Genomic DNA, 23344 nt, shown 5'->3' on the forward strand with positions numbered 1-23344 from the left:
GTTTAAGTGTGTGAGCATGCCCAATATGACCTTTCATTATGTTGTTGACTGAAATTTGCTAAATTTGTTTGTGTGTGCGAGCATGCCCACTGTGGGCATATATAATATATGTGTGTGAAAAATCAAGTTGTTTTTTACTTCAGTGCTCACCTTTGTGTTGTACATCAACAGGAAGCAAGCTGTGCCTACAGGGCTTCCATGACTCAATTTGCATAGACTTATCAACATTTCTACATACAGGGGGGCAGCTATTATTTGTACATTTCTACCCGGGGGAATCACCTGATTGTTACTGAGGGTGTACATAGGATGAGGGGTACACCTGACACTTATACACATTTGCTAGACAATTCAGACTATATTCAGTACATTGAACGGATGTTGCAGGACCCGGAGCAGTATGAACAGGTGTCCAGGAATGAGTTACATATGGCATACTCAAGAATTTCTTTCATTTTATATGACCATCTTTTGCAAGGGGTTTTTAATGAAAAATTGTATAATTTTTTAATTGTTGGCAAGCCAAGAATTCCTGTAATATTTGGCATCCCGAAAACATACAAAGGTCTGGACCCCCTGCACTTCAGACCTATAGTATCTGGGCAAGGAGGTATAACAGAACCGACTGGGAAATTTATAGACCACACTTTGAAGCAATTTGCTGCTTCTTTGAAGTACATCTGCAGGGATTCTTGGGATTTTCTTAGGGGTCTGCAATCCCTAGCATACCATCTGGATTAATTGCTGGTAACTATAGACATTGTTCAACTGTTCCCCAGTATACCTCATTCTACAGGACTGAAATGGTTTAGTGATGTTTTAGTTAAAGAGGCGAAACTTACTTCCAACACCACAAACTTGTTGGTGGAGTTAATGGAACTAATCCTGGAAAATAATTTCATTTGTTTCAACAGTCATTTCTACAGGCAAAAAACAGGTGTTGCAATGGGGGCGGCCTGTGCCACAGTTTACGCAAACATAGTGTTGCATAAATGGGAAAACACATATATTTTTGGCACAGAGTAGGCACAGTACATCAAGCATTATGTCAGATTTCTTGACGACATTTGTCTTGTATGGAGTGGTATTAGGGCAAATATGGAGGAATTTTTTCATTACATCAACAGCACTACTTCTTTTCTAACCTTTACACACTCATTGAGTTTTGACAGCTTGAATTATTTGGATGTGCACTTGGTTAAAGATAAAGTTAACAATAGGTTCATATCAAGTGTGTTTAGGAAGCCCACCTATTCAAATGCTTTTTTGCATTTTAAAAGTAACCACCCTGAATATCAAAAAAGAGGCATAGTCAAGGGGCAATTTATCCATGCCTCCAGAATGTGCAACACAAAGCAGGTGTTTATGGAGGAAATTAGGTTCCTAAAAGAAAGATTCTTTGAAAGAAGGTATCCTAGCCTTCTTGTTGAAGAGCTAGCGACAGAGATTATTAGGTGCAGGGAAACAAAATATCCACCTCTCCTAGACACTACGGGCACATCAATATGCCGAGTGGGCAGTAGCCTGCAGAATAAGGAACAAAAAGGATACATCCATACTTTTAGTATTGATTATGAGGTTGTGGAAAACAGTGTAAAGAGATACTGGCCGATCCTAAGACTGGACGATAGGTTAGGAAATATGATTCCAGAGTTTCCTAGATTCATTAGACGTAGGGGTACCAGTATAAAATAAATGCTAGAGATGAATCAGAACAAACCAATGGCAAGTAGTGATAATAAAAAAGAAGGCACATACAAATGTGGAATGTGCAAGCAATGCCCGGCTCTATTCAATGGACATAGGTTATATTTACCATCAAGAAAATTCTTATATCAACCAAGGGGCCATTATAATTGCAATGCCAAATTTATTGTTTATTTAGGTTTATGTACTAGATGCAAAAGTTTCTACATAGGAAAGACTGAAAGAACCCTCAGAAGACGTATTTATGAGCATCAGTACGATATAATTAAGAAAAAGGAAACTAATGCTTTTATAGACATTCCCTTTTTGTCCCAACATGGAAATTAAATTCATTATTTTAGAACAGCTAAGGTTGGATGAAAGGGGGGGGGACTGGGGGTCTCTTTTAGAATACAAAGAGTTACTATGGCAGCTAAGACTAGATGCAGGAAGGCGACCAGGGCTCATCAGCAGCGTCCTGAGGTTAAGGAAGGCTAAATTATGAATTTTCGGTTTTCCAGTGTCTTCAGGGTTTACATGCAGAAATAAAAATTTTGCTGAATAAACAGCACATTTAAACATTTTTAACATACTAGTATGTGTATAGTATTGGCTTTTGAATATTGTTTTAACATTGCATAGTTTTAATATTGCATATTTTTAACACTATATATTTTTATGGCAATCTGTGTGTACACCAACAATTGATTATTAAGTTTATGCATATACTTTGTTGGACATTGCAGTGAGTTGTGCTTAGTAATGGTTTGCCTGCAAGCAGGTTTTGTACCAGCAAGTAATTTGAAGGGTTAATTAGACCTTCTCTTTTACTAATTGAATTATTGGTCAAGTTTTGACTATGTATATAAAGAACAACCAGCTTGATTTTATTGTATCTTGAAAAAGCTCAGCACCAGGCTGAGCGAAAGCACTTGAAGAGATTTTTGTTTGTTATTAAAGCAAGAAAGTTTTATGTAAGTTGCAGCCTTTCATTTTCTGCCTTGCAGAAGAAGGAATATCAGCATTTCATCAACTTTTCATTTTGGGCTTCCAGAGCCAGCTTCCAGGTTGTGGATCTGCTTTGCTTTATACAGGGGGGGCAGCTATACACATTTGCTAGGCCTACACTGCTATGTCAGGTACTCCATTTCAGTCTGTACTATTGTTTATCATACTGGCTTGAGGCATACCACTGTACTACAGACCTTAGCTTCCAATTACACGCATATTAGTTTTTGACTTCATAGCCTACACAACCCACATCACACTGCCTGGCCTGCTGTTATCTGTCTGCATAGGCCTGTGGGGGAGGTTACCCATATGCCTCTTCAGAGGCCATGATACAGCATTTGTTTGTGTTTGTCTACAATTGTCCTGCTGGCTGTGACTGTTAGTTATGTGACCCCCCCCCTCACACTGGTATATGTGAGTGACTTATGTTGTGTCTGTGCTAATGAAATGCTGTCATGGCTTAGTGGTTCAGTACTGAAACTATAGTGCACAGTATCCTGAATCCGAGCCTGTCACTGCTTTTTATTTTCCTGCTGGGCAGACTTGACTGGTTAAGGAACAGTAAAGCAGGTGTGAGCGTGTTTACCCGACTTTGCCCGACTTTGCCCAATGTTGCCCAACTTTGCAAAACATTGCGGTGCGCAGCTACACACAATTGTATTTAAATATGCTCAATACTGGTAAAATGTACTTAGCAGTGTTTTATATTGCTTAAAATAGGGTACTCATGCCTCAGAATTCATAAACATTTCGCCTTCATATATATATAAAATTCGTTCACTACTATATTTAACATTTCAGTGCTTTTTACAAAACTTATACATAAAAAAATGTCAGAAAACATTTTTGTATACAGATTTCCCACAGAAAATGGAAAGTGCAGTAGTGAGACTTGAACTGGGAATGCGTCCTATTTGTGCGAAGGCTCTAACCATTATGTTATCACTATGTTGCTTAATTTGCATATATTTTTCTTATTATCCTCTTCTGGTGTCTAAGCTGCTAACTGTTGCTAAGCAATGGGCAAACCCGCACAAACCCATGCAACTACGGGCAGCTATATCTGAAGAAAAATTTTTTTTTTATTTTTTTATTTTGTAAGTTGTTTAACATATGGGGGAGTGTAGTGTTACATTGTACACATGTGAGAGGACTCGCTCATGTAAATGGAAGTTGCGGCATTTCCACATTGCAGGGGCATGAATTTTTGGACTGCTCGTCAGTCCGACATGCCACCCAAGCTAATCCACGATCCATGTAATCTTTAGAGATGAGGCAGCACGCCCTCATTAATATGCCTGGCGTGCTGCCATCATACTCTTACACTGGCGCTTCCGTGCAAGACTAATCTAGTCTTACACAGAAGATTAGTAAATCCAGGGGTGTGTCTTTACTGTGAAAAACTAGAAACAATAAAACATATTTGTAACATATAAAATAGTTAAAAACCTATGGAAATAATAATACAAAGTAAAGGAATTACAATATTATAAACAGATAAATATGGATATGATGGAGTATATTTTTATGGGAAACATAAGAATATGTCAGTAATTTGGATAAAAGATGTTTTTCATTATATGGACAATTTGGAATGAAAGACTGAATGAAATTATGTTTAACAGAAAGTGGATATTACCAAATATAATAAGGGGAATTAAGTGATTGTTGTGGAAGAAAGATCAGGGATCTTGAAGAATGTAAAAAAATGTACTGATAATGAAGGAATCTAATATGTAATGTGAGTTCTTTACAAATATGTGAATATGTTTATTACAAATAGTTGTATAAATAACAATCCCCTACTCTTTTCAATAGGTGCCATAAGATCTTTTCCATCCACCTGAGCTACCACTATCTCAAGCAGATAAGGCCTCAGTACATTCCATCCGGCACACTCAAGACTGGAGTACCCCCTTTATGCTGCATTGAACACTCAGCACTCCCTCTATCTGATTTGGGAATAGATGTCACAGCCTTCTGCACCGAAGGTTGGTGTGTTACAGGTGTCCCCAGTATTGAGTGCATTCCATTACCAAGAATGATGCTAAAGTATAAAGAAATGATGGTTGGCTTTAATTACTGGTTAAACACCCACTGTCATTCTAGGGAGACCAAGTCTGTAACAGCTTGGGATGAGATGCTTCACAAACTTATTTGCTTTGCCAAGGATGATTTCCAACTCTAATTCCAAAGCTTCCACATACTATTAAAAACTTTGGCTGCCCCCACTGTTTCTTTTTAGGTAAGGTCCAAGTAAAGGACCTCACAGTGTTACCTCTGATGATGGACCATATCAAAGTGACCCTACTTAATGCTAGAAGTTCAAACAAAAAATATTGAATATTGAGGTCTTACTTCATTAGGAGCACATGCATGTATGTGTCACTATAGAAACCTGGTTTAACAGCTCAGAGAAAACTTCCTCAGTACCTGTATTTTGCTGTTGCCACTAATTTAGACTTAATGAAAATTGTGCTGGCATATCCAAATTTGTTAGAGACAACATTACCTCGAGATAGATACCTACGGAACCCACATGTGGTGTATAGAGATTCAAATCACACTTAATAGAATCAGCTATCAAATCACAGCATGCTGCAGGATGACCTCTAACTCCAGAAAAATATATAAAGTTCCTAAATATTCTAAATGAAATTCCAAAATGTAGGAACATTATTATTCTAGGTGATTTTAACTATCGAATAATAAAACTGGGAACCTATACCATTAAGATAGATATGCACAAAATTTATTAGACTATATGAACAAGAATTCAATGTTTGAGATTGTTAAGGAATAAACTAGAAGAAAAATAATTTTGACATGAGCCTAACAAATTCTGTTAAAATTACTAGTACTAGTTTAGAATCACACAAGTCTCAGTTTTTTTTGTCATTTGTGTGTCACTGCAGTTTAATGATCAGGTGAAATATTTAAAATGTATTCTAAATTAATGTTCTGAAAAACGTTTTAAATAAAATCAAAAATAGAGAGACAGAATTAAACGTATAAGCACATATATATATATATATATATATATATATATATATATATATATATATTTTTTATTTTATTTTTTTTTTCTAAATTTGTTGCAAAATATCATCTAAATTTTACAGTGAAGCAGCCGATAACACAGCATCATCCCATGACAAGTCCTGTGACATGCATTTTATTTATAAAAGAGCGAATGTCAAGAAAAGAATCATGCTCAGTGATATTGATGACAGGTTGACACTTATATAAAACTCATGTCAGTGACCTTTTGTCCTGTATACTAGATTACTGCTGTAGTAACATGACATCAGTTGACATGCGTTTATTCATGTTGTTGATGGAAAATGCAGACGTTTTCTAACTTATAAACATCAAAAACTTACACCAAGAAGTATATCATGACATATTACTGAAAATGCTGTTATGACAAATATTTTGAAAAGGGATTATGATCTTCATCTTTTCTTAGAAGGATGGACTTTTCTGTGCATTATCTATCTATCTATCTATCTATCTACACACACACACACACACACACACACACACACACACACAGATATCTCTCCATATAAATGTATAATATCAAGATTTCACATGAGCACAGCAGAAGATGTTTGCAGTTAAGGTAAATGTGAGCTTGGGACAGTAATGCTGGACACATGTTTTACATTAGAGGTAGGAGTATTTTTGCCATTATAGGACAGTTAGGGTTTGGGTAGGTCTAAGTGAGTACATAGTTTTAATATAGTGTGTGTGAGTAAGTTATCCAGATTAGTATCACTGTAATAAAAAAGTTTCAGGGGCAGGGTTAGCGATAGGATTAACAGGAATTAGTAAAGTGGAGTAAGAGAAATACAGAGAGACACAAAATCATATGTCATCTTATGCCTGTTTGGATTATTATGATTCTAGTATTAATAAGTGTGCTGCCTTCATTGAGAACAATGCTAACATTCAAAGACAAAGAAATATGCCTTAATAATTGGCTAGTAAACTGGTATCAATGCTAAAATATCCCCTGCATGGTTGCTTGCTGTTGACAGCCTGTGTTTCATGTCACAGCTTTTGCATGGTGGCTAAAACATTTTCTGCCCCAACAGTCACTATTTTTAGTTGAATTTCAACTCTTGTAATCCCCATACAGCAAACTCAAATTCAAATAAAAACAAGGCTGATGCAATGCTTAAAATGGAAGTTTATACAACAAAATTTCCAAACCTGGCATATTCCTTCAGAGATATTGCACTCATTATCAGGGTTCAGCTGTTATCACACATTCATATCCACTGAACATGTTCGTTACTATCCATATTTATTATTACACCCATCATCTCTCTTCATATTTTATACATCTCTAACCATTTCATCTAATACATTTCCTATGAGTGATTTTAACTAGCCTTTTATCATATGGATCACTTACACAACTAATTATAAATATAGTCAATGATGTCTTGATTAGGAAAATGCAAATTCCTTAAACCATATTGAATTCTCTACCACCAGAGGTGCATAACATATTGATACTGTCATTGCATGCATATCCTCAACTTGTGTTATACTCTAAAGTGTCTTCCTCCATGGTTAAATTGAGCCATCCTGTGATAACCTTCTCATCTGATGTTTTAAATCTTTGTTTATTCACTACCATTAGGACCAAGGTTCCATCCTTGGATACTCATATGTGACTATTTGACGTAAAATACTTGTCCCCATTCCAGCAATCTATATCTATATCTATATCTATATCTATATCTATATCTATATCTATCTATCTATCTATCTATCTATCTATCTATCTGTCTATATATCTCTATTGATCTATAAAAAAACAGTGTGGAAAGTGAATTTTAAAATAAGTAATAAACAAACTGAAAAGATACAACAGACAAATCATCAGAAAAAGTTAACAAAATTAAGCGAATAAATAATGAAGTCATACGTCTTGAAAAACTTAAAGAAATGTATTAAAAGTCAAGCACTTTTGTCCATAAAGATGTGTGAGACTTCTTCAGAATGTTAAAACCATAAACCATTGAAATGAATAGCTTTTTATGTGAAAATGATGATACCAATTAACCAAATAATCGTATACTTGTTCATCTTAAAGAAACACTTTCTTTCTATAAACATATATTATATTAAAAAAAACACAGTAATTTTAATTACACATATAAAAATAATGCCTACCCTTCATGTTAAAATGAACACTTTCATAAAACTGGACCTTTCTCTTTTCTAAAATAGAAAGTATAGACAATTCACATCACTACAGTAACCTTGCTTACCAATGTCTACTCTTCAGAAATAAACTAAATTATTCATAGGAATTAAAAACATATTAAAATAAATAAATGATTTCATAAATCCAGGGCTTTCTTTTTTTAAAATTGGATGTATCAACAGGTTCTCATTAATACCCGGAGGCAAGGCAACATTTGACTTTATTTGCCACTGCAACTGTTTGATTTCTATTACCATTTCCCACCATCCAACTGGTTCCTAGAAACAACATCCAAAATATCAAAACTAAATTCTGTGAGCCCCTTGCATTCCAAAGTATGATTATAAAGATGATTATTAAGATTTACTTTATAGACTGCATACAGATGTTCATAAATTTTCTTTCTCAGTTGTCTCCCAGTTTCCCAGCATAAAAAAATGTAGTTGCTACTAAAAATATTAAACTTCACTTGGTATCCTAAAAAAACTAGAGTTGCTTGTGCTCATAATTTTCAACTTTGAGTTAGAGGTGGTATTAAACTGCCTGATCTTGAGACTTCCTCAAAAGCTGCCCTAGTTAAAGTAATTACAAACTGAATTGATCCTAACTCTACAGCAAATTGCCAAAGACTTTGTACACAACTTTTTTAATTATGAAAATAAGAATATTTCTAGTACATATAATGACTTTACCTCCAATTATTTATGGCTAATACCTTGCAAGTACTCTCAATATAACATTTCATGTCCATCTCAGCCTAAATGTATTTATTTAATTTTTAAATGTTCAAATATATATCTATAGTCAAAATGGTTTGAAATTATGGTTTAATTTAGTTTGCCCTTGTCTCAGCTAAGCATTTTCTAGAAGGAACACATAGCGAAAATTATTTCAGTGGAAAAGTAAAGATTTTTTTGGTGCAACTATTTTAATAACAAATCATTAAAATCCATTAATGATATTATACCTGAATTTAATTGAGATATTTCTGATTGTTTCCCATTAGAAGGTATTAAAATTTTACTAAAGAGAATCAACTCTGTAATTTTTATGTCCCCAAATTATTTTTTTATTATATTATTTCAATTACATATAAACAATGTATTCCTTTTCTGTAATATCTGATTTATACAAGATATTCATAAATTGCAAAACCACCTTAAATGAAAATATCGGAAATTCATTTAAAGGAAGTTAATGTTTATATTAATGAAAGCAATAAATAACTTATTTTGCAAACTGTTAAAGGCTCTTCATTAATTTAATATTTGTGCATATTCTCTTGGAAATGTCCATATAGAATCTTGCATACTCCAGGTAAATTAATAAAAATTTCTAAACAAAATTATACTACATATTGGAGATGCAATTGAGATGTCAAAGATAATTGGCAGCATCTATTTTTTGACTGTGATAATTTTAATTTAAAATATATTTAAAATACTTTTGTAGTTGTATAGAACACTTTTCAAAGCTTTATGGTCTGATAAAATAATCATATATAAATATTTGGTTTTATATATCTCTTCAGCTATTATTTTAAAGAAGAATGCTTATTGTCTTCTCTGGACTATTTTGGCAGTTGCAAAAAAAAAAAAAAAAAAAAAAAAAACTACCAGCAGAAATTGAATGAAATGCACACTCCTGAGTTCAAGGACATCTTTATATTACTTCAGGAAGTTATTGATAAAAAAATCACTATTAAAATGAAAACTTCCTCATTTTTTAAGTTCTTGAATTAAAGTTTTAAAACTTCTTGAACAAAGAAATTAGCATTCATCAGAGAATTAAAACATATTTTCTTCATTTTCTTTCTTATCACAATTGATATTCTTTGTATATATTGTAAATAGGTTATTTGACTACTGTATGTTTTTGTATATTTTCTTGTGGATTGTTTATTTATTGTTTTGGAATTTTTATTAAAATAATAATAAAAAAATTTAAAAGTTATAAGAAGGTCAGTAAAAAGTAAGTAATAAGTTTTGTGCAAATTCCTAAATGCAGTAGGATTCTTATAGCTTGAGAGGCAGGTAGGTATAAAACAAGAAGTTATGTCTTACCATAACGTTCCATCTGTGTTGTAGATCTGTGTTCATTTATTACCATTTGGACCTCGGTTCCATCCTTGGAACTGATATGGCTGTTTCCAAGCTCATGCCAACCAAAAACTCTCAGCTAAGACCTATCCATAATGCCCTAGTTACTTCAGATCTCATTTGCTGCATTCCTAGTCAGATGTGCTAGCCATCTCTCTCAAAGCTAAGTAGAAAATTATTAATTTTAAGACAGTTTCTCTACAAAATTTTTTTTTTTTTAGTCAAGTTAGCCTTTTCTCACTGTCACCTATAACCTAAGCCTATTTCCTACCCTTTTCCTTGGTAATTAAATTTTTTACCTTTATTATACTGTCCCTCTCTCATGTATTTTCCTTTTTACTTGTGGTATTTTTTTTTTTTAAAAAAATAACATCATTGGTATTTTCTCCCTTAATTTTTCTATAGGCTAGCCTTGTTGTCTTACTATCTCAGACAAAGCTAAGTTGGGATTTAAACAGTGTGACAAGTATGGACGTCAGATGCCTAACTCAGATATACATGTTCGTTCTGTCTACTGTTTGGGCATGGATCATATTAAGGCTGACTGATAATTGTACAGTAACAGATCGTAAAAATAATCTTATCTTAAAAAGACACCTTTTTCAGAGGCTCTATCTGGGTCAGAGGTCTCACCCCCTCCGAAGACCAAAAAACATAAGGAAAAATAGATTACTCAAGACACCTTTTTCATAGGCTCTATCTGGGTCAGAGGTCTCACCCCTTCCAAAGACTAAAAAACATAAGGAAAAACGGATTACTCAAGACACCTTTTTCAGAAGCTCTATCTGGGTCGTGGGTCTCACCCCCCCCAAAGACCAAAAAGCATAAGGAAAAATGGATTACTCAAGACACCTTTTTCAGAGGATCTATCTGGGTCAGAGATCTCACCCCCTCCAAAGACCAAAAACATAAGGAAAAAAACGGATTACTCAAGAGACTTTTTTCAGAGGCTCTATCTGGGTTGGCGATCTTGCCCTCTCCAAAAACCAAAAAAAAATAAGGATAAATGGAGTCAATCAGTCCTGCATCTCTGTCAGTTACAGAATCGAGTCGGCTCCATGCTTTGCCAGCACCCTCGGTACAGACCTCTTCGGCAACAGGCTCTGTGTCTTCTCCCTCAGTGACTTCCCTGATATTTACCCCCTATTTTGGTTCCAACCACAGCACCACTGACTTCGGTGTCAACCTTGGATCCAACATTGGCTCCGATGACTGTACCTGCTTCGGCACCATCCCCAGCCATAGTACTGATAGTTTCTTTGGCTCCATCAGCTTCAAAACTTGAATACCTGCCAAAGACAAGATACTTCCACTCTGGTGCATACTGTCTCAGTTCTGACAGCAATGTTTTCCCTGTCAGCACCGTCCACCCTTGCTGCATCAGCTCCACTGGAACTGATGCTCTCCCGAAGCAGTGCTTGGACCATCTGTACCTTGGTACCTAGCCCTGTGCCTATTTTCTCACTGGCACCATCTATGTCCATGGCTCTGATGGCTTCCCTTTTCTCTCAGAGCTCCTCACCTGGAGGTGGGCTCCTCATGGTGAGGTTTTACCCCATTTCCAAGGTTTTCCCTCCCAGTTACAGACTCCCTTCCCTCCTCAGGTGGGCCTGCTGTAAAGGTAGTGGACTCACAGTCAGCACCAATGACATCAGTATCAGAACCCTCCCCTAGCATGCACTTCTCCCAACCCTCTATTTTGGGACCCCAGGCACAGGATTCACAGGAACCCTCTTTGAAGGGAACCCCTTCTCCGGAGTCCTCCTCAGAAGATCCCACTGGGGAGCCACCCCAGAAGAAATGGTGCAAGAGGAAGCACCTTGAATCACCGGAAGAATCTATCACTGAAGACAATGATTGTGATGAGGGGGAAGCATCCCCACGGTCTTCTCCAGATGATATCTCATTCAGAGATATTCTTGAAATCCTCAAGCAATGGGGAGACTAGAAGTGCTATAACCCTTCTTCTGAGGAATCAGTGTTCCTGCAGACCTTCCATGCCCAGCCATCTACTTTCTGGGGGACTCCACCAGCAGATGACCTTGTTAAAATCATTATGCAGTGTGCCTGGAAGACCCCAGACAAAGAAGAACCTGTCCCTTAGCAGCAAGACAAAAAATGTTATGTACACCTGAAGACCAGCCCCACTGGTCCTAGCAGTTGACAGTTGATTCTATGGTCGTGGTGATGGCCACCAAAAGGGAACTGGCAGAAGATAGTTCCACCATCCATCTACAAACAGAGAGACCCAGACCATGGACAGAATAGGGAAAAAAAACTATTCTTCACCAACATTCACCATTCAGTCGCTGTTCTATTTGGCACACTTTCCTCACCTCCAAAGAAACATCATTTCTGAAATGTCTCCCTCTTTGGTGGGGAGCTGTCTGATGAGGTGCGTGATACTGTCTCCTCACAGCTAGCTACCCTTGAATCCATCTCAAACTCCTTGATGTGTTTGATATCTCATTCCACTGAGGGGGCAGCTCGAGCTGCCTCATCAGGCGTTGTCATGAGACGTAATGCTTGGATGCAGTTGTGTGACTTCGCAGACCCCTGTAAATCTTCCTTTGTCAATGCACCTGTTGACAAATCTGCACTTTTTGGTCCCAAAGTACGGGACACACTTAAACATAGTGTGAAAGATGGAAAGACCCAGAGGTCCTACTCCAGGAAGCAGAAGGGAGGAAAAATGTGGTTCAAGAAATGCCAAGGACTTTTTTGTGACACTCGTGTTGAACAATCCCCCTGGGGCAGAGGGCGCAACTCATATGGAAGATGTCCCTTTTGGGGTAGAGGGGGTCTGTGTAACCAGGACGCTAGAGATTCTTTCTCTGGCAGACCCTACCAGTGCTCCTGAGCAGTGGCCCAATTGCTTTCCTCTGGAAGCAGTCGAGGGTCATTTTTCTCTGCATCTACCAGCCTGGCATCTTATTACTACTTATGTTTGAGTGCAGAGAATAATATCCAGAGGCTACCAAATACCATTCGATTTAACTCCCATCCTAGATGTACCACCCAATCAGAGGGAATTAGCAGCCTTAGAAATAGAAAAGCTGCTAAGGAAAAGAGTCATCTAACCAGTACCACCAGACCAGACAGGATCCAGGTTTTACTCAAGGTTCTTTTTAGTGCCAAAAAAGACAGGGGACTGGAGACCAACCCTGAATCTCAGCCTATTGAACAAATTTATCAAAATTCAAAATTTCTGGATGTTCACAATACAGTCCATTCTTCCCTTCCTAGGGAGGGATGACTGGTTGTGCTCTATTGACCTTCCAGGACACATACTTCCACATAAAGATGGATAACCACTCCAGGAGGTTTCTCCGCTCCTGGCTGGAAGCCGATCACTACCAGTTCAGGGCACTGCCATTGGGTCTCTTGACAGCCACTCAAGTGTTCATCAAATGTATGGCAATTGTGGTATCTCAACTTGGACTACAAGGATTTCAGGTGTTTCCCTATCTAGACAATTGTCTCCTTACCGCTCTGACTAGGAATATTCTTACACTCAATGTCTCTCTCTCCGCTTGGGGATTACAATAAACAAGGACAAATCTCAATGTCTCCAATGAAGACACTGGAATTCACTGGAGCGGTCTTTGACACAACATCCGGTCACGCTTTTCTCCCCCTCACAGGTTTTTTAACATAACACACCAAATCCAAGACCCTCTTCTCAGACCTATGTACCAGCATGTCTTGTACTGCAACTCTCAGGCTCCATGGTGGCTGCCATTAGGTTGGTACCACTGGTGAGACTGCACATGAGAATCCTACAGTGACCCCTTTCCGCACAATGGTCATTGTTAATTTACCCACTCGACCACATGTTACATCTTTCAAACTGTTGCAAGGAAGAAATGTTATGGTGCATGAACCCACAAACAAATTTTTGGTGCTGATCTTTCTGTCTTCCCCAGCCCACAGCCACAGTGACCACAGATGCTTCCCTGTTAGAGTGGGGGGGCATTGCCAGGGAAAGACTGCCCAAGGCAACTGGTCCCCCATGGAGGCCAATTTGCACATGAATGTCCTGGAACTGAGGGCAGTTCTCCTAGCATTTCAAGCGTTCCATGCATCCCTACCCTCTGGGACCATTGCAATTCAGTCAGACAACATGTCAGTCATCTGGTATATCAACAAGCAAGGCAGAACCAAGTATTACCCCCTGTGTCTGGAAGTCATGAGGATTTGGCACTAGGCGATAGCTTCCAACCGCTTCCTTATAGGAACACGCATTCCCGGGAGTTCCAGCCTTATTACGGACAGTCTGAGCAGGAACATCCTGATGCCTCATGAGTGATCCCTCAACCCTGTAACAGCAGATTGGATCTTCCAACAATGGGGCAAGCCTTGCTGCAACCTGTTTGCTTCCCCCTAAACTACAAATGCAGAAGCTACTTTGCTCTGATCCCCCCTCAGGGGGAACCCCGAGGGATGCTCTAACACGTGCTTGAACACCGGGTCTTCCCTATGGCCTCATATGATTCACAGTCCGTGGATCCTGCATCATTCCCAAGACCTGTTATTTCATCCTCAGGGACTGATTCATCCAAACCTGCACAGTCTCAAGCTCACAGTTTGGTTCCTTCACTTCCAATGATTGCCAGGCTGCCTGACATGCCATCTCCTATTCGTAAAATTCTTCTGGCTTCACACAAACCTTCCACTAGGAAAATGTATTCTAGTAAATGGACTAGGTTCTCTATTTGGGCTAAAGATCAGAACTTAGACCCTTTCTCTATGCCTATTCAAAAGATCCTACAATACCTGACTACTGTTTTGCATGCAGGAGCCTCAGCTTTGATGATCACGGTACATTTAGCAGTTATCGTCAATTTTCATAATGATCTTGATAATTCTTTAATTATGTCACACCGAGTATGCAAGACCTTTTTGAAAGGAGTATTACATGTTAAACCCCAGGTCAAGCCTCCCTTAGAACCCTGGGAGTTGACTTTGGTACTTCAGTCTCTTACAGATTCTCCTTTTGAACCTTTTGATTCATGTGATTTGCAATTTTTGTCATGAAAACCTTATTTCTAGTAGCACTTACCTCAGGGGAAGAGTATCTGAGCTGCAGGCTTTGAGTGTCAAGAGTCCTCACTTGAACTTCCACATGGATAGGTTGTCCCTTCATACTGACCCTTCTTTCTTGCCCAAGGTCATTTCTGGCTTTTCCATTAACCAATCTATTGACCTGCTGGTTTCCTTCCCTCAGCATTCTAACAGTTGTTAGTACCTTTTGCATACCCTTGATGTGCATCAGCAGCTTCATTGTTATTTGGACAGGACTAAATCTTTCAGGAAAACAGATCAATTGTTTGTGTCTTTTGCAGGACCCAGATTGGGTAAACCTGTTGCCAAAGTGACTTCATCCTCCTGGCTTAGAAATATCATTACCTTTATCTACCAACAGAATAAGCTATCCTTACCTTCCAGAATAAAGGCTCATTCTACCAGATCTATGGCTATTTCTATGGCATTTCATTCTAGAGCCTCTATGGATGATGTCTGCACAGCAACCACTTGGGCAAGACCTCATACTTTTATATCTCATTACAAATTGGATTTGGCCTGCAGAGGACAAGCATCTTTTTGTTCTATGGTGCTCAGGAATATCCTTCCTTAGGGCAACCCAGGACTCAAGTAGCTGGGGACTCGGTCCTAATGGTAATGAATAAACAAAGATTTACAACATCAGATAAAGAAGGTATGTCTTTCCATAAAGTTCCATCTGTGTTGTAGATCTTTGTTCATTCATTCATTACTTCCCACCCTCCTTCCCCCTGCCTGGAATCCTGGTGGACTTTAGGAACTCCTGGTTAGGGTATTTGCTTAGAAGGAGCCTCCTACTATTTTTTCTACTACTACATCTATTATCTAATAGCAGGCAAACTTGATCTGAAGTAACTAGGAGAGGGGCATTATGGGTAGGTCTTAGCTGAGAGTTTTGACTGGCGCGAGCTTGGAAACAGCCATATCGGTTCCGAGGATGGATGGTAATGAATAAACAAAGATTTACAACACAGATGGAACGTTATGGTAACACATAACTTCTTTTTTTATGCCTACCTGCATCTCAACCCATAAGAATCCTACTGCATTTAGAAATGTGCACAAAACGTATTACTTACTTTTTATTGACCTTCTTACAACTTTTTAATTTTTTTATTATTATTTTAGTAAAAATTCCAAAACAATAAATAAGCAATCCACAAAAAGTACACAAAAACATACAGTAGTCAAATAACCTATTTACAATATATACAAAGAATATCAGTTGTGAAACATACAGCCTAAAAATACAAAAGAAAATGAAGAAAATATTTTTAAATTCTCTGATGAATGCTAATTTCTTTGTTCAAGAAGATTTAAAACTTTAATTCAAGAACTTAAGAAATGAGGATGTTCTCATTTTAAAAGTGATTTTTTTTATCAATAACTTCCAGAAGTAATATAAAGATGTCCTTGAACTCAGGAGTTTCTGCTGGTAGTTTTTTTTTTTTTTTTACAACTGCCAAAATAGTCAAGAAAAGACAATAACCATTCTTCTTTAAAATAATAGCTGAAAAGATATTATATAAAACCTTATATATATATATATAATTATTTTATCAGACCATAAAGCTTTGAAAAATGTTCCATAAAACTCAAAAAGTATTTTAAATCTATTTTAAATGATCACAGTCAAAAAAAGATGCTGCCAATTAGCTTTGACATTTCAATTACATGTCCAATATGTAGTATAAGTTTGTTCAGAATTTTTTATTAATTTTCCTGGAGTATGCAAGATTCTATATGGACATTTCCAAGAGAATATGAACAAATATTAAAATTAGTGAAGAGCCTTTAACAGTTTGCAAAATAAGTTATTTATTGCATTTATTAATACAAACATTAGCTTCCTTTAAAATGAATTTCCAATATTTTCATTTAAGGTGGTTTTGTAATTTAGGAATATCTTGTATAAATCAGATATTATAGAAAAAGGAATACATTGTTTATATATAATCGAAATAATATAAGAAAAAATTTGGGGACATAAAAATTTCAGAATTGATTCTCTTTAGTAAAATTTTTATTAACTTCTAATGGGAAATATCTCAATTAAATTCAGGTATAATATCAATAATGGATTTTAATGATGAGTTATTAAAATAGTTGCACCAAGAAAACAATCTTGATTTTTCAACTGAAATATTTTTTGGTTATGTGTTCCTTCTAGAAAATGCTTAGCTAAGATAAGGGCAAACTAAATTAAACCTTACTTTCAAACCATTTTGACTATATATATTTGAACTTTTTAAAATTAAATTAATACATTTAGGCTGAGATGTACATTAAATGTTATATTGAGAGTACTTGCAAGGTATTAGCCATAAATAATTAGAGATAAAGTCATTATATGTACTAGAAATATTCATATTTTCATCATGAAAAAAGCTGTTTACAAAGTCTTTGGCAATTTGCTGTAGAGTTAGGATCAATTCAGTTTGTAATTACTTTAACTAGGGCAGCTTTTGAGGAAGTCTCAAGATCAGGCAGTTTAATACCACCTCTAACTCAAAGTTGAATATTATGAGCACAAGCACATCTACTTTTTTTAGGATACCAAATGAAGTTTAATATTTTTAGTAACAACCACATTTTTTATGCTGAGAAACTGAGATTCAACTGAGAAAGAGAATTTATGAACATCTGTATGCAGTCTATAAAGAAAATCTTAATAATCATCTTTATAATCATACGTGGGAATGCTAGCAACTCACAGAATTTAGTTTTGGTATTTTGGATGTTGTTCCTTGGAACCCTAGAGTTGGATGGTGGGAAATGGTAATAGAATCAAACAGTTGCAGTAGCAAATAAAGTTAAATGTTGCCTTGTCTTCCGGTATTAATGATAACCTGTTGATACTTCCAAATTTAAAAAGAAAGCCCTGGATTTATGAAATCATTTATTTATTTTAAAATGTTTTTAATTCCTATGAATAATTTAGTTTATTTCTGAAGAGTAGACATTGGTAAGCAAGGTTACTGTAGTGATGTGAATTGTCTATACTTTCTATTTTAAAAAAGAGAAAGGTCCAGTTTTATGAACGTGTTCATTTTAACATGAAGGTTAGGCATTATTTTTATATGTTTAATTAAAATTACTGTGTTTTTAATATAATAAATGTTTATAGAAAGAAAGTGTTTCTTTAAGATGAACAAGTATGTGATTATTTGGTTAATTTGTATCAATGTTTTCTCATAAAAAGCTATTAATTTCAATGGTTTTAACATTTTGAAGAAGTCTCACACATCTTTATGGACAAAAGTGTTTGTTTTTTAATAAATTTCTTTAAGTTTTTCAAGAAGTATGACTATATGATTTATTCGCTTAATTTTGTTAACTTTTTCTGCTGATAGGTCTGTTGTATCTTTTCAGTTTGTTTATTACTCATTTTAAAATTCACTTTCCACAGTTTTTTTATAGATAGATAAATAGAGATATATATATATAGATAGATAGATAGATAGATACATAGATACATAGATACATAGATAGAGATATGGATATATATTGCTGAAATGGGGACAAGTATTTTACGTCAAATAGTCACATATGAGTTTTATTAAACTGGATATCAGGTCAAGAAATAGTCATGTATTTAAGACATTATTTTCAAAATTTAAGATTTTACCTTTCTTTTGTGAGAACTGAAGTAGATTTATTAGTCCTTTGTTTCTTTCTAGATGATTCAGGTCATTATTATGTTTCTGGTAATATTTTAAGTGCTGCATATGCCAAGGCCATGTCTTCAGAATGAGTTTAAGAAGTTTAATTCTCGCTATAAGTAACACATGCCTTGACATTATTTTGTTTTAAATGATTAACTAAAAGCCAACATTTTTCCTTTTTCAGAGTTTTGGTACCACAATTGTCATTAAATTTAATTAAGTCTAAACAAAGTTTTAGAGAATCCTTGGGCTGATTTCAAAGCAAAAGCTTTTTTTTTAAGAAATTACATAAATTTAGCAAAAATGGTTCTAGGCGGTAGTGACTTTGATAAGGAAGTGATTTTCCATAGGGCATGATGAGCCCTTTCAATTCCATATGACAAACCCTCCTGAATATTCAAAATGAGGGGCATCCATGTTGTTAGTAAATAAACTGTATTGTCACCATTGTTTTTTCTGGAAGTCCAAAAGTCCTGGGATTATACCACCTCCACAATTTTCTAAGTCTTCTACTTTGTTTATCAACCAATTATTTTTTTTTAAATAATGTCAATTTGAATTTTATTTATTTGAAGTCTTTTAGCAATATCAGTTAAAGAAGTTTCAGTATCTTGTATTTTGATATTTTGCTTGTGTGCAATTCTTGTAATAAGTCAGTTTTCTTTAAACTGTTTTTCATGTAGGCTATCTAGTCCTTCATGAAAGGAGTGACTCTTCAGACACAGATCCAGAAAAGAGGTAATCAACTATTGTATATCTTTTCTGAGACATATTTCTGAGTTAGTAGAGTTAGTAAATGAACTCATCTTTAACAAGCAAAAGGTAAGATGGATGAAATTAACAGGAACACTCAAAATTGCACCTCAAAGTTAACATTTCTAGAAGACTATTCAGAAATAATGTTAATTGTAGAATGATGATGATTTTTAAGATTTTCATATTTTGAATAATGAGACTTCAGAGCTCTTTATTTGAGTTGCTTTCATTTAACCATCTTGGATCCACCAGCATGTGCTATCTTCACCATTCTTGGTAATTACAAATAGCAACATTTCTAAAAGAAACCAAAACTTGATGTTCCTACATGGGCCCTCAAACTTCAGTCAGTTTTACAGAGCTGTATTAATGATCCATTCCCAACTGACATTAGCTCAGCATCTAGTTCAGAATTAAAACTACATGGTAGAGTTTTCACATCAACAAGATTTACAAAGAAAGGCTAAATATTTTAGCAATCAGTGATAAATATCCCCTCAAGAAATCCAGAAGGGATTCAAATCATGCAAACAAAACCTTTAAACATGCCATTAAACATTTAAAACTAGTTATGAAGTCAATCTTATCCCTACCACTAAAATGAATAACTACTTTTTCTTTAGTTCTATTAGAAAATTCAGAAGAGTGCAGCACTGTTTGATGCTTATATTGTGTTTCCCCCATCTCTGACTACAAAGCCATTACCAATATCATCACTGACATTGCATTTTAATTTCACTACAACAACTCATGCCATTGTTATTCCTACCCCCCCCCCCAAAAAAAAAATTCCATGTTGTATTTTGTGGGTCAAAATGTTATCATCATTGCCTTTATAAAGTGTTTAAAAATATACATTTTGTGCTTTTGATAGCATGCCAAAATATTAATTTATCCTTAAAGCAAGTAATAAAATGTATACGTGAAAATAATTTGTAAGGTTTATAAAATACTTAACTCCAGCTTCCATCCTCATAAGCATAACAGTTTTTCTGACTTCTTACTGTTAGTGATTATACAGTGAAATAGAATTCAATACTATACAAGCTCTGCTTTGCTCTGTTTTAGTAGAAATTACATTACATACTTGTCACCACTGCTTCTCTCAGTAAGAAAAGAGACTCAGCTAAGAACAGTATCATACAGTTTTTCAGAGTAATCAATCTGCCAAGCCTTAGACTTGTTGTTCTTTTTTTGGCTTTTCCCGGCTAGGGGTCGCCACAGCGGAACTCCGGTCCGCTAATGATTGGCAGTAGATTTTTATAGTGCCAGCCTGATGCTCAACCTTCAATGAAGGCACGCCAATTCACACATCTTTTGAATGCCACTCGACTACGGGGAGGACATGCAGACTCCACTCAGAAGGCGCTCCAGCCGAGAATCGAATGGAAGAACCTCTTGCTGTGAGGCGACAACTCTACCGCTGCACCACCACGGCTTCTGCCAGGCCTTAGACTATTATAACAAAATCTCAGTGGCAGTGAATGCTATTACACATGATGCTGCTTGTTGTCATTTAGTATGGTATCTCAAACTAGAGTTCTTGGTCACAATGAGAAAGCAATTAAAAGAGCAAAGACAGATCTTTCTTAAGGTAAAAGCCTATGTATCAAAAAAAAGGCATTTTAGCACCCATTCTTGATTTCCTCCAAATAATCAACTTTGATCAGGCTCCTTTATACCACAAACAATGTGTGATATCAGCCCCCGCTTTGCTTTCCAGAGAGTGTTTGTCACAGGATTCTACAACTGCCTTGTGTTCCAGTTTCCTTCTCTTTTGCATACCACTTCCCTTGGACAACAAAGCAGAATTATCTATGTAATCCTCATGCATGGTCATGCTGCATGTAGCCCTACATTTTTCTCTGAGAGATGTGTCTTCATATAACACCTCCACATGCTGGCATTACTTTCTTGAAATTGATTGCAGTCACGAATGGAGTTTACATTATACTGAATCAGGCCTTTTGCACCATCTCCCCCTGGCTGAAACTGAGGCTGCTGTTGAGATTTGTCATTTGTTCTTCCATATAAGTGCTGCTACTGTGATGTCAGCATTATTTTGCCCAGCATTTTCTTCCATTCATAGATGGCTCTCATCAACCCCTTGCTTTTTCATGTCATTAAAATAGTTGGCCTCTTCAAGTTTAGATAAACTGTATTGTCTCTATCCCAAAGTTGCTAATGAGGAATGTTAACAGATTAATCTAGTAAATGTTCCCAACATTCATCTCAGATTCCAGAAAACTGTAATTTTTCCTGCTGTCATAATTTTTAACTGAAAATTTTCTCTGAAAATAAAATGTATGTTCATTTTCAAAGCGGAATCTCGTTTATGCCTGTGTCTTTTTGTATATGCCATTGTTTAGAATGGTTTGTGTAGCACTTAAATATTGAGTACCCTAGGTGCTGAAGTCTTACCTTAGCCTGTCTATGCATTGTGCTGTCATCTTACAGATCAATATAACATGGGTTGCCTAAAATTGACTTGTTTTGACCATCAAAGAATTCAGATGTGATATGTCACTCTAATTCCTCAGGCAATCCAATGAATGTAAGAATGCTCTTTCATGTTCTTTCCTCCTTCTCAGTTTGACTTGCTCTCCAGTTCCGAATTTCCATTTTCAAAATGTGTAGACTGGATATGCTTTGTCAGCTCACTATTGTGTTCCTGAAATTGGTAAGTCTAGCCATCTGTTATTGTTTCTAAGCTGCATGTTATAATTCTTCTTCTAGAAATCCATCAGGTACTTTAACATTTGGGATCACAGTCCCCTCAGAGCTTTTAGTATATGAGCAAGGTGTTCCTGTATTATCACAATTAAAGATTCACACCATTATTGCTTTGTGTTTTTCCCACTCAAGCAAGCAACTTAGTCATCAAAACTTGCTCTTCCACTATTACTTTTTTAGGACAGGCTGGCATGCACCAGTGGGCTCATGACATCATGTTGTCTGGGCACTCTACAGCCTTGTCTCACTTAAAGCCCTTTCCATAATTATTGGTTGCAGCTGAAGACTGCATGATTTTCAATCAAAAATGGAAAAGTTAGATCATAGTTAATGCTGTGTATTTCCATTAGAGAAGTGTACATGGCTTCATTTTACTTTTGAAGCAGATTTCTCTTTAAACTCATATTTGCATATAGCATCCATCGTTAAAACATTGATTGGTCTAGTGTTTATGAAGTATACTGAAATTTAAACTTGGGTGCAGAAATGGGAAAAGGAGTTGAGGATGGATGGATGGATGGATGCAATTCCCTTTTCTTCCAGGAGGATAACACAGAAAATAATAACATTTAGTTTATTAGATTCTTAACTATTTACAGTTAAACACTATATTTATCTGTAAAATTTGAATGTGCATTTGCTTAGTCTCCTATATTGTATTTAAGGAAAAGAGGTTGCTAGTTGCTTACCAGTTTGCTATGTTACTCAATTTTAGAATTTACATTAAATAAGGTACTACAGGATGATATTTCATGACAGAATTCACAAGTTTTACTTTGTCATGGAATATTTTTGTAAAGCAGCTATTAGCTAGACTAAAGCAGATTTCTTCTAACAGGTATGCCTACTAAGTGTTCCTGTCTTATGGAAATTTCACAGCCTTTTTACTGGCATGTTTTATAATGAAAATATCTGGACCTGCGGTTCTAGAAATTGGATCCTTAGCCAGAAGTGCATTATTATTCAGGAAAATCTGTTTTACATGCAATTTTTTGCCAGATGGTTTAACTCAAGTTTGTCTCTGCCACAGAGCTGTATTCTTATAATGACTTATCTTCATTTCCCTACCCCTCCCATGCCTTCACCTTTTGAAGGGCTACTCCCCT

The sequence above is a fragment of the Protopterus annectens genome, chromosome 5.part0 (genome assembly GCF_019279795.1).
Source record: "Protopterus annectens isolate FY-2018-M chromosome 5.part0, PAN1.0, whole genome shotgun sequence".
Taxonomy (NCBI): Eukaryota; Metazoa; Chordata; order Ceratodontiformes; family Protopteridae; genus Protopterus; species Protopterus annectens.